The sequence below is a fragment of the Balearica regulorum genome, chromosome 2 (assembly GCF_011004875.1).
Source record: "Balearica regulorum gibbericeps isolate bBalReg1 chromosome 2, bBalReg1.pri, whole genome shotgun sequence".
Lineage (NCBI taxonomy): Eukaryota > Metazoa > Chordata > Aves > Gruiformes > Gruidae > Balearica > Balearica regulorum.
Window position 1 is genome coordinate 118,759,887 of NC_046185.1, and position 13,736 is coordinate 118,773,622.

Here is a 13,736-nt window from a genome sequence, read left to right on the forward strand (position 1 = left end):
GATTTCACTGGATGCATGTACAAAATGGGCAAGTATTATAATAGAATGTGTCAGTGGGTTCTTAATTTGCATAGGAATTAGCATATATAAACCACATGTGGATGAAAATTCTCCCCGAGAGAAACTTCTCTGAGCTATTATTACTAGATTACAAAGCATAGTCATTACTATATCATTGTGAATACTATTAACAGAACAATGCTTTTTTTTAAAAAACCCTAATTGTAAATAATATTGTTGTTTTAAACGGTGGGTGAGGGAGAACTGGGTTCATATCACTTAGGGCTGATAATTAAAATCAGCAAGGACGACAGGCTGTAGTAATTATACGAGTTAGAGTTCCTTTAAAAAGAAAAAATCTGCCATCTGTTAGCAATATATGCATAAGAGCAAACATTCAGCTCTTGTTTAATGCAAAAGGTGCCGTTCGCAGTCACGTGCTGGGGCTAACTGTGAGGTGACGCGTGGAGGATGCCGAGGATCCAGCCCCAGGGAAGCAGCTGGAGGGAAGTGCCAGTGCTGAACATCAGCTCAGCCCCTGGAGCTGCGGGAGGAGATGCCAACTGCAGAGCCATCGTGCACAAAGCATCAGCCTCGGCAGGTCTTTCACACTCCAGTTGCGTGATGGCTGGATGAGCCTTATGTAGGTCTGAAAAAAAGTCAGATTTTCTCTTTATTTCTAGCACACGTGCTGTGTAAATTTGCTGGTAGTTTGTACATGCAAAATAGTTTTTCATCTGTGTGGTCAGTTAAGTTGCCATCCAGCAATAGGCTGTAAACAGAGCTGTTTAAGCAAGGGTTAACATCTTAGTTGTTTGTTTGCCATCAGAGGAGAGCAAATATTAAAGAATGCGGTGAGGAAAATGGTGTTGGTAAAATCAAAATTTAAAAGTGGCAATAGTCTTGAGGAGGGGTAGTAGAGCAAGAATGACTTTGCAACTAGATTTCAGACCAAAGATGTTACCTCACACAATATTGCTCTTTGTCTCAAAATGTACATCACATTACAGGAGCTACAACAGGGAGGTGTTGATGTTGCCATTGGAAACTTAATATTTTGCATTCCCTAACCTTGGTTGTTTTAGCCAACTGTCTGTGTTAGATCTCACGCAGTATCTCAGAGCCTTAAAATCTTTGGTGTGCCTATCCTCACAAGACCCCAGTGCAAGAGGCGCGTACAGCATGCCTTAGCTGAAGAGAGAAGCAGCTTCCTGAGCATTTTCTTTCCTTGCTTTCCCTCACACCCCCTCCTTCGCTTACACTAGCACTTGAGAAATTCTCTTGTTATTCTACTGCAGGCTGTTCCACCGCGAGCGAGCTGCATTTGCTGGGGAGAGGAGCACTGCTGAGAGGAGCTGCATGCACTGCGCCTTCCCCTCAGCAAAATCCTCCTGTCCACCAGCATCATAAGAGTTCAGTTGCGAAGGTGGGAATGGGGGGATTTCTGTTCCCCCCACCCTCTGCCTTCCATCTGAAAACCTTACAGTTCTTCACTTAATAATGAAGAACACACATGTGGTGAATAAAATATTAGTACAAAGCGGAAAATATACTTTAGGGGTGTTTATCCTGAAAGGAGTATGAAACAGATCAGGAATAGAACACAGTAACTACTCCAGGTAAATCTGCTTATTGCTTTATTTCTTGTCATTTGTAATGATCATACCCATATCTTTGTTGTGCATGATATTACAATGAGATGACTTCATTCCATGTGTTGTGCATCACTGTCCTTGCAATGCAGTTCTTTCAGTTCACAACATTAGTGTGTGATTAAATCATAGGATTGGGAGTACCTTTCAATATTGGATGCTGAGAGGCAGCGAACATGACAAAAATTTTAAGTTTCATTTTTTTGAACTTGTGATAAATGTATCTCTGCACGATATTTATCTGGATTAGCTGGGAGGAGTTTTGTTTTCCCTAAAGATACTTTGATTTATCCTTACATTTATAATAACTTTAACAGATGTTTTGAAATAGCTTAGTCCCAAAATGCAGACTTAAAAAAAGGAATTTGGCAAGAGAGAGGCTTGCATGGATAAAATAGTTTTACTTCCTAAATTTGTGAGTGAATAGAAATGTTTACTCAATGTTTACTGGCACTGCTGAAATCCCAAGCAATGCAGTGCTGCGTGGCTGCATAAGGAAGTGGACACAACCATAGCAGTAGTTTCCTTGGAGAGATAGATATGCTGAGAGCTCACTGATGCAAAGTAAACTACTGATTGATTTAACAATCTGCTTTGATGATCCATAGTGTTCTTTGTAACCGAGATAGGACACATTTCCTTCAGCATTGCATATATTTTTTTTGTCTTGACAGTGTTTTGACAAAGATTCTGTAGTGCTCCTAGAGATGTTCTCTCTTAATGCCTTTTAACTGTATTCCAGGAAAGCAGCATTAACATTAAACACTGTTTTCTACTGCTGCAGTCATAACACGGGGTTTACAAGTGTCAACGTGAAGTCTTACCAGATGCATCACAGCATCTGTGTTGTGACGATGGAGCAGTGATATGTTATCCCACTAATGTAGGGGGAATCACAACTTCTCAAGTGAGCAGAAGCTGAAATGTTATTACACTGCATATACTTAAGCATAAATAACTCTCTCTTCTGTGTTCTGTCCTGCCAGCTGCAGCAGCTTCAAAATCTTGGATATTTTTTTTTTTTTTGGTGTAGGGTGGACATCAAAAAAAGAAATTAGGCATATTCAAGTAACTGACTGTTTGAGGTCACTGTGAAACATATTCCTGCTCTTCTGTAAACACAGCTTTAAAGGATGCAACGTGTCTCTCGCAAGTATAATCAATTAAAACTGATACAGGGCATGCCATTAGAGACCCTACCTTGAGCTTGTTGCTGCTGCTGAGTTGTTCCCATCTCTGCTGTCTGTACTATGGAGATGATCTACTGTCTGCCCATCAGTCTCTCTCTGTACTGTTCATAGAAAATAGGGCTCTGTGAATAACTGGTAGTTATTTGTAATTCTGGAGGCAACAGACAGCATAGCTTTGGCTGTCAGTAGAAAAAGTAGCTGCAAAGATCTCTTGGTATTAAAGACACCCTAGCCCTGGGATCCCAGTTTTTATAATAATAAAAATTTATGTGGACTTTCCTTCCTTGATACCCAGTTTGGGAAAATAATTCTGACCTGACTCCCTCCTTTGCCAGGAGGCTAATGAGAAATTTCTCTCATCCCTGCTAACGCTTCTGCAATTAGAAGGGAAGGCCCTTGTAATGGAGAAATACATATGAGCTGCTAGAGAGTGCGCAGCAAGAGAGGAAGGCTGAGGGAGAGACCAAGAAACCAGCTGTATCTTTGTACACCTAGGTTAGCAGCAGAGCAGCTGCTTGAAGGGACGTGAGGTCTGCTTGTTTGGCCATGTGAATTTTCAGCCGCTGGGTTGGAGCCACAGTCAAGGTATGGGAGTTTGAAACAGCCTGCCAGCCAGGGACTCCTTCCTCACGCTCCTCCCCAAGTTTTTTAGTAAAATAATACTTAGCACGCCCACCACAGTCTTGCTCTGACTTTCATGGCTCACACAGTATGTGGTTGGGTGTTGAATCTCTCTCTCAAAGAAGAAACTAAATGCAAGGATGTAGCAGCAGGTACAACTGAAAATGTTGGTTTTGCACTTTTACAAGTAGCTCTGCAGGTGCAGGGCAACACACGCGCCAGATTTCAGATGTTTTAATTGCATACATTGACATACTTTCTCAATGTCTGAGTTGTCAAGGGAACATTAGATGCCATAAAGAACAAAAGGGGATGCACGGTGCTAAGAGGAGGAGGCAAAGATTAAAGCAGCATAATATGGAAAACGAAGGGGCCAGATTCAATTGCTGGTACCAGGAAATGCCTTGGAAGGTCCCTGTGATGCAGGGTGTGGACAGACATCTTTGGGGCTCAGCTCTGCTGTGTGCTGAGCACTCCTTTCCACACACTCCTTCCTTCCTTCCCCTCTCAGCGTCGTGTGGCCATCCAGTGACTTGTCGAAGCCTGTGCTTCACGTGTGGTTGCATGCAAAGCGTCATGGCCCTGTTGTTGGTAGCCAGGTTGGTCATATTGATGTGGCCATGCCACTCCTCACCGTCTTCTGAGGGGTGCTTGGGCCTGGCCTCTGTTTCCTCTATAAAGCTTTCCTTGCTGAGTCTTCACTCTTGGAGAGCCTAAAAAATCTTGGCAGGCTTCTGGGTATAATTTCTGAAGAAGGCCAGTGAGGAGAGGGAGAGACTACAGGGTCTTCAGTTCCAGCTGCTGACATCTCCCCACAGAGGAGACTCTGGATTTCTGGTCCTGCTCCTGCCCTGTCTTCAGTGGGAGGAAGGTGAAGTCTAATTACAAGTCTCAAACTCAATTACAAACTCTCAAAAGTTACTCATTATGATTAGTTTCCCAGTAACAATCTCTATTATCAAGTGATCATACTAATATTGTCAGAGAATTACAAAAACTAAAGGTGGTTTTGTGGCTTATGCATTAATAAAGGAAAAAATCGTTTTAATCTAAAGAAAGAATACCTGCTTGGAAATCTTAAAACTGATGCAAAGTTACCCCATCCTCAAATTGTATTTCAAAGACAGTTACCGATATGAATAATCTTTGAATACTGGTAAAATAGCAAATGACAGAGGTGCTTTTTTAAAGATAGAACACATTGCTGTTATCTGGAAAGCAATATCAGAAATATTTTGGGGTTTTATTATGCTCCTGCATTCAGGAAGGCACTGAACAACCAAAAGCCTCAACAGGTAAAATCGCAGAGGGCCGTATCCCATTGTATACCTTTGTAAACTGGTGAATTCTTGTCAAGAGCAAAGTGTTTATATGATGGCAAACTTAAAGTGCATTTTGTATTCTGCTTTCAGTAAGGTTCTCCAGTATGTTTCCACCTGATAAAACAGTCTTTTCACTATATACAAACAAGTTAAAAAATACAAGAACAATTTTTATATATATAATAGAAGATGCTCATTGTCCATTCATACAAACAGCAGGCTATTTTGTGTGTTCATACAGTGAAATACAATTCATGCCTACTTTTACGTCTTTATATATTTTTCTGTATTCATATATATATATGAATGAGAAAAAGACACGGAAGAGCAGTCATTCTGATGGTGTAAAACGTAGGAGAACAACCCATCCAGCTGGCTAGATATGAAATCTCATTTCATGCATTATAGCCATTTCCCAATAGTTGACAAGATGAAAAACTGTTAATTAATTTTATTTATAAGAGCTGGATAATAAATTTGAAGAAATGGAGAATAAGCACTTTCCCAGCCCTCACTGAAGAACAATGCCAAGAATACAATTAGCTTTGTTGCATTGCTCCAGTTAGGTTTATGAGTGATAGAGGACATGAAGGTCCCTCTTGCACAGAGCTTAGGTGCGATATAATTTACTGATTAGTCACAAACCCATTTTGGTAGTGCCTTGATGTATTGTAATAGACTATTTCACAATGTTAGAAAAGTTAATCATAAACAAACAGTCAAAAGCATTTCAGACATTTTGTTAGTTGCTGTTAGGATGAGGTTGATGACAGCCAGAAATGCGCCATTGTATCTGACATTCCTGTTAATGGCCTCCTTTTAACCATTACAGTCCACCACATTCAGAAGTACACATGTATAATGTTTGCACCGTGAAGTGCCTGTTGAAGGCTGTATTCCAGCTGCAACATGTGGCTCGTAGATGAAAAGATAAAAATACATAAAAGAATGACGTGAAAATGGATTTTTATTTTTCAGTCTCAATGACCCTGCTGACATTTCCTTCACTTTGGCAGAATAACTAGGCTGAATATTTTTAGTCACTCCGATCCCTCTAAAGCGCTTTCCTTTGGTAAATTGAGGGATTTTGATTTTGTTTGTTTGGGTTTTTTTTCCAGGCAGTTTTGGGGTGAGCAGGAAATAACAATGAGCTGCTAATTTCCTTTGGACACTGAAAAAATGAATTCTGTAAGAATTAATGATTTTTATCACAAGCATAGCGCAGAAGTCTTTGTTGCTATACAAGGCTCCTGAGCACAAAACAAGTACCATATAATTGCATGGCCTTGGTGTCCAAGTATTAAGAAAAATAAGGATCCCTTACAACAAAAATGTAAAATTCATTCAATCACCAAGGCAGAGTAAAAAAATCTGGGCAAAATATGGCACTAATTATCATCAGTCTTGAATTTTTCCAATATTCTCTGACCATGATACGTGTGTAAAGCAGTAGCAGTTCTGTTCAAGGAAAAAATTCTCTTTCCAATTATAAAGATTTGTGGATATTCAAGGTTAGATTTTTAATTGGAGAATACAGCTAGATTAAAATCACAGTTAAAATAAAACATGAAAAGTATTAAGAAGCAACTTGATTGAGCTGATAACAGGCTGATAAAGGAGGTCTGTAATTTTGCAAGTGTAAAATCTTGTATGCATCTGCTTTAGCCCCCCGTGTCCCGGTTTTCTCTTTTGTAAAAGTGGATAATGGTATTCCCCACCATTGCAATGTAAGTTGGGCTTCCCTGGAAGAAATCATTGTTCAGAACTAGAGATAATGCTGCCTTTTCATGCCTGATGCTGCCTGCGTGTAATTCAGGCTACTTTCCTGCACAAGCTTCATCAAACCCGTTAAATGACCCTAACTTATTCCTGCTGAGGTTCTGGTCGGTAATATCCAAAGCATGAAATATTACTGCTTCATCCTACTTTAAATGCAGCCTATGTTTTCCTGCTCCTTCTCCCAACCCCCAATTTATCAACACAAAAATTTTGCCTTTAAATTTGTATGAATTCTTTAATGAGAAGAAAAAGTTAACTATGTTTTATTAGATTTATCCTTTTAATGAAAGCAGCTACATATGTCTAATTACAATTATTGAATTCTCCAACCTCCACTTTGACCTACCAGATATTAAATACTCTAATGATAAATTGTTATTCTCTCAGAAAAGAATAAACAACTTTGAAGTCTGTCATTTCTTAATTGTCTACAACTTAATTAAATGAAAATTTTCCCCTTAAGACATGGATAGCTGAAATTATTACAGTGCTTGGATTTGGTCAATGTGCTAACTCTGCAGAAAACTAACAAATTTAAAAATACTGGGTTTGGGGGGGCGGGGGGGATTGGGTTTTTTGTTTGTTTTTTTTTTAAGCAGACTAAATCTTGCAGCTGCCTCTCGGCTGTGGTGCTCAGATCCTACCCTGCCCCCAGGCCGGCGCTCACTGTTGCGAACAAACTAACCTCTGCAGTGGATCAGATTTTTTATTGCTTTATATCCTAATCTAAAAATCTCCCATTCCCTTGCTACACTTCAGATGTAAAGGGCAGCAAGCCACATCTTGGCAAATGGCTGTTACCTCTTGACGCGGCATCTTTCTCCTTCCTCGCCAGCGTTGGGTGCTGCCCTGGGGAGCTGGCTGCCGCAGCCTTGGCTGTGCCCCTCCATGGGGCTGCCCTCGGCCCAAATGGGCTTCCTGGTGATCCCTTCTCTCCAGGAGACCAAGCGTCACTGCATCAACAAACCCAGCCTACGGCACCGTTGCCAGTTAATCGTCTTCAGGTTGTGAAACACTACAGTTTCTAGAGTATCGGCTTGTTGAAGTCCACGTATCTCATGCAAGCGTGGTGGTTCTTAATACCTGGGCAGCTCTTTTTATGAACTTCTGGTTGCAGCTCATGCTTTCTGGTGAAAAGATCCTTCCACATGCTAATTGTGTTTTTCAACAAAAACCTTCAGTCTGACACTTTGTTTTTTTTACCGTTCCATTTCACAGATAATCTCAGTGGATTTATCTGTAGCTTTCTCAGAGGATAAAGTCTGCCAATTCTACTGTCTCTGTACCATGTATAACTCTCCTTTTTAGTAATTCTCATTATCCCTCAGTGCGACGTAAGAGCTGGCCCTCTTCTCACTGCCTCTTTCTATAGGCCTGTTGCGACTTGGATTGCTTTCGACACCCAGATAAGATCTCTTCGGTTTCTAAATAGGTTTCTGATCTATATCAGCTGTATGTATGAAGGTATTATTTGTGTGTGTGTATAAGCACATTTCATTCATTACATTCACATAAACATATCGAGATCTTTTCATAACATTGCCAATGCATATTTATCGATTCTGGTTCCTTTCTCCGGAACTATGAAAACAGAACAATGTGTTTTAAATGAAGACATACCAGCTTTACACGGGACTAATTTTATATTTCCATTTGCTCTCTTTAACTTTTTTGCAATTCTGTTACCCAGAGTTTTTCCACAGAGTATTGAATGTGATGCTTTTTTGGGGGGTTGATTTTTTGGGGAGTTGGGAATTTTTTTTGTAATTTGGACACATTTAATTCAGAGCTTGATGATCTGTATGAGCAATTTAAAATTATTTCTTTTAGTGTGTCATCTTTCCCTTTGCAGCCATAAACCTCAGCTCCCATCACACTTTCCCATTTGTTCATTTCTGGTAAGTCACCCTGAAGAATATGGTCTGCTGTGGCCAGCACTTGAATGGAGCTACTCAGATACGGCATTGTATGACTAAGGCAAGAGACTCATGTTTCTCAGTGCTGCCTGTCACTGAGTTACCCTGCAGATGACAGAAAGGGTCCCGTTGCCTCGTGAATGGTTAATCCATGAGTTGCTGTTGCTGTCCACCGTTAGGGTCCCAGCTCGTTCCTACTGAGATCACCTAGTCAAAGTGATTCTAATCATGTTCGTGCAGGCTATTGGGGTATTTGAAAAACAATCTGATCTCTTAATAGAAGCAAAATGCCCTAGAAAGACGATTGACTGTGTAAAATAGTTGAGTTCGAGTCCTCCTAAAGTTGTATTTTTAGCTTCTGTACAAGGCAATGCAAACTCACCAAACTCTTCATCCATAGACTAGGAGAAAGTATGATTCTACTGGGTCCTGAAAAGAGATTAAAGATTCTTAAGTCTGAAATAGTCAGGGTTTACAAATAGGGTTTGATTTTCAAAGGGAAGGCTACAGCAACTAACGTTCATTAGTCTCCTAGGAAGCAGGTCTAGAGCAAATGACGGGAAATGTGTCTGACAGCCAAATGCTACAAATCTCTCAACAGTCAGTGACTACTGGAATGGCCTTTGTTCCCCTGCAAAAAAAACCACAAGGAATTTGTTGTGACACTATTTGATCGTGATAGTTTTCTTACCTTCTGCTCAAAGATTATTAAAAAAAAAAAAAAGAGAAGAAAGTTTTGAAAGGTTAAATGCAGATCTTCAGCTGCAAAGTTAAAAGAAACCTGAGAGGCTACAGTAGGAAATGATGTTGTTACTTCATCTACCTCCAAAACACATTTGTGAAAACTAATGAACAGTGTATACCTTTTATGAAGAAGAAATCACAGTTGTACTTTGAAAGTGAAAAACTAACTGCAGAAAACTGGTCAACAAAGAGAACCTTTGGAACATGAGGAGATGTGGAAAGACATTTGCCCTTAGCAAACAGTTTTATTTTAAATCTTCACTTCCTTGCTTTTCTGATAGCATAGGAGTAACACGGTAAAAACAGGACATCAGAAGAAATGGTAGAAGAGAAAAGGTTCAGTAAGAAAAAATGAACAGAGAAACCCCAAAGCAGTTGACAGTAATGACAAATTATTCTATTCTGAAAAATAGTTTTTCACATTTTAAAACGTATTAATCTAAAAAAACTGTCCTAATTGAATTGAAATATAAGATGACCATTTTGGAAGCCTGGGAATGAAGAAAACTTAATAATTTCAAATAAAAAGTAGAATTTGTCCAAAGGAAAGCTTATTTAAAGACTGTTTATAAATTTCCTATGTCGGTATATACTTTTCTATAGATTTTCTGATTATTAATGCCTATAGGCATTTCAGCTCAGAGTACAAGCCCATCATACTGACAAAGATGAGCAAGTGTGATCTGATCCATTACTCTGAAAGACTCTGGGATGAGATTTCTGGATTCAGATTCTTTTTTCTTAAGTTTGAGAAGAACCAATATCCCAGTGTTGCTAAGGTGTAATAGTGTATTACATGTGTTAGGATTCTGTGATTTTCTGTAGTATTGTGTCAGTGTGGTGTGATATCAGTGCTTTCCTTGGTGATATCTCAGGAGAAAGTTGGGGCTTAGGTGTTTTGGTGGGGGGTTTTTTTTGGTAACATTTTGCTAGAGGAAGTGATTTCAAAAATTGCTTTAGCAACAGCTTCCAATTTTGCTGGGTTCTTGTGGAGGCCAGTGTAATTCACAGAAGGAAGAGTTGGGAACTGACAAAAGTGACATTTGCTGTGTGAAACAATTTGTGAACACATTTGTTTTCTGGAAGCATAGGTTAATACCCTTTCAATATGTCTGAGAATAAATCTTTCTGAAGAGACATAGAAGCGATTAAACATGAGGAATGAAGGAAATGCGAAGTGAAGCAAACACAGCTTAGAGATAGTCCTGCACTTTTGTATCAGGAACATTGCTTGAAATGCACTCAAGTTGCATGAAGTTTTGAAGTGAACAGATCCTCGTGGTGTTTCACAGTGTTATAAGGTGTTCAGGTAGTTCAGAAGAAATCCTGACCTGCTATGTAGTGCTTGTGGGTTCAGGAGACCCATTTATAACTCCTGAGCAGACCCAGTGTGGGAAACCTGTAACGTGTTGATTGACTTTAAAACATGCATGGGAACTGGTGAGGTATTTCTGCTGTTTTCCTGCCCGGTTTCCAAGATTCAGCATTCTTCAGAAATTGCAGAGCTAATAATCCTACTTGATCCACAGAGTGACGGTAGCTCAGTAACTCAACCAGACTGGAAGCATTATGGGAGCAGTAAGACAGAGCTCAGGCAAACTCTGTAGCAAACAAGCGGTTTTAAGGAGAAAGCTGAGGCTGAGATTTTCGTGCTACTAATCATATTGGCTACAAAAGCAAATCACAATAAGAAGATTTAAAGAGAAGTGGGGCTGAATACTGATTCTGTTTCGGATATTCGTATGGCCTCTGTATCACAGTATTTGATAACCTTTTATGTAATTAATGTAAGAAGAAAGAAGTGCTGGTGGTGTTTTAATTAGCCCCAGTTAAAAGAGAGGGCAGGGTCTAAATACTCCGTCTGCTGAGTCAGTCTGTAAGCCTGTGGGTGTTTTTTGAGAGGGAGGACTGTTGCTGGTTTTAATATCACATCAGGATGGACACTAAGATTTGCAGTTTATAAGCAAATGTGATTCTGTCATTAGGCCAGAGAAAGAGTTATTTTTAACTTTCTTATGATAATGCTTCTAATGAGCTTGGCATACTTGTTGCCTTTTCAGTATCACTCAGGCTGCTTTTGCCCTACTTTGGCTGTCATCATTTCTTAATGAAAAGTAGCATCTCTTTTGAGGAAGAGTGGCTTAGAAAGCTGGTAGGTCCTCTGTTTAGACTCATGAAGTAACAAATTAATCAATCACAAACATTTTATGAAAAAGAATCTCTATCAAAATGCGTGAAGCCAAATAAGAACAACATTTTGATAAATAGTCTATTGAATCTTAGGTTTCATTTCTGTAATCTGTAGTACAATGAAGAGATTAAAATTATCTTACAGGAGGTGTTTAGCTAGACAAAATGGAGTTAATTAAGTAGGTTTTTAGCAATGACAGAAGGTTTAACACACTATTATGTAAAGTACCAAGAGATCCTTAATGGCTAAAAGTGCTCATGAACTTTATACAAAAAGTTACCTTTTTGAGGAAAGGTTCAGGCATTCCTTTAGTATTGTGTCATACTAGAAAGTACTAAATCTACGAGAATTTTACCAGTATAACACAGTTCGCTGGAAATACTGCACTCAAAGCATAGTTCCTCCTGGGGTTGTCCAACTGAGGAGTTTGCGCAAAAATAAGGTAGGAGAATGTGTGTACTTAAAACCCTCACTTCCTTCCTGACTTCTTGATGGAGAATCAAGGTCAGTGAGAGCAGCACCATCCACTCCTGAAGAACATTCCATCCAGAAGCAAAGTAAGTGCCATAGGTTTTACATATGGCAGTGACGCGTGATGCTGCCGCTTGATAGGGCTTGTTCTGTTCCATGTTGGAAGATAGTAACATAGCCCCTCTGCTCACCTGGGTCATCTTTTAATCTGAATTACTTATCATTTGTTCCCTCTCTCTGGTCACTCAATGTGTTTATCACTTGACTCGAAATGATTTTGAATTTGAAGGAACTTAGTTTTGTCAGACGTGAGAAATGCAAGGCAAGTGCACCCACAGCTGATGTGTATTGAAATTCTGAGGGTTTGTGGTGACTTTTTTTCTTTGATGTGACCAGTGAGTGACCATTTTGCTTGAGTGCCCCACACGCAAGAGATTTGAACTACCACTGAAACACTCGTCTCTGTGCTTAACACTCTTTTATCCCGTCTGTAAAACTAACACAGCATACTGCTGGATCTGCAGATCAAAAAAGTACTGTAGAAGCCTTGGGCATTGTCAGTATTAGTGTTCTCCTGGTATAGAGACTAGGTGATGTTCTGGGATGTCAAACAGCCTCTAAATCTTGGTCCAGGACCCTAGGACTTCATCCCATTTAGCTGCTGCACTGTTAGGAGGAATAATAGTGATTTAGTTTTGTGTAGTTACCTTGGGGTCCATGCAAAGTACTGGCTTGGGTTTCAGCTGATGTTCGTGCCAGCCCATGTCTGGCTGGTGGAAGAAGATCCTCCATAGTGTCAGGTGACGCATGTGTGGCTTTGAGGAGCTATGCTTCCAGACAGCCTTAGTCGTGCAGAAAACTTCTCCATTTCTCCAGGGGAATAAGCAGTCCCACTAGAAGAATGAGGCCCATTTGATATGCCTTTAGCAATCAGTTTGTTTCCATTTCTCTAGGGGAAAAAGTGCAAAAAAAATCATCTTAGTCTGTTTCTCTTTCTTTCCCAGCTGTCTCATGTCACTTTTTATCTCTGGCTCAGCCTATCTCTGAAAGCATCCTCTAAATTGTATTGCAGGCAGCAAGATAGGAATCGTACATTGTCAATACTCCTCAGTTCATTTGCTTCTTGCATCACTGGGGAACACAAGTCATATGAATGGCCTCACGCAACAGTGTCTGTACTTTCATAATCCCTGTTACTCACTTGTTATTCTCAGTCATTTGATAGTCTGTCTGACTCATTTTTAGTGGATTTGCTTGTCTGCCCCCTCCTTCCCCTGTTATGCCAGCAGTAATACAGAGCCGGTGAATGACTTGGCCAGGCTCCCGCAGAGGCAACACGATGTTTGCAAGACAGAGGGTCACATGCAGGTACAAGCCCCTCTGCTTCTTCCCTCTGTTAGCACCTGCTGGGACACTTTTTTTTATTATTATTTGCAAATACCAGATGGCTGGGTAATGGATGGAGGAAGGGGTAATAGATGGAAGGAATGTGGGGTTTCCTTCTCCCTGTGTAATAGTGACCCGAGGTGCCGCTGCGGCAGGTGATGTGTTGTCCTGTTTGGCACAGATGTCTGGATGTGAGCAATGTTTCCATACCCCTTTCAGTTTCATGACCACACACTTACAAATCTATTACATCAGCAGCATTAGAACAAATGTACTTGTGCATGTCAATGCACAAGTCAAGAAACTGAGATGAGATTAGCCCTGCCAGGGTGGGTTTCTCGCCTGTGCTGATGTTGCTAATCTCATAGAAAACCCTTTCCCACTCCCATTATTGCTCAGTAGAGTTACAGAAGAGTTGGGGTCCAGTTCCCCCAAATTTGGCCCCTTTTTTTCCATCATTGTTT

General features: G+C 40.2%; 1 protein-coding gene across 6 annotated transcripts in view; it reads left to right on the forward strand.

Moving 5' to 3' along the window:
* Positions 1–13,736, forward strand: part of MYRIP (myosin VIIA and Rab interacting protein) — a 238,508-nt gene that overhangs the window by 143,990 nt on the left and 80,782 nt on the right. The window contains exon 1 of one of the 6 annotated variants that reach the window (XM_075745557.1): positions 1,386–1,619. The exons of the other annotated variants lie outside the window; for them this stretch is intronic. The gene's annotated coding sequence lies outside the window, so the exon portion shown is untranslated. Of the gene's footprint in view, positions 1–1,385; positions 1,620–13,736 lie in introns of those variants that run through there. 6 annotated transcript variants of the gene reach the window in all.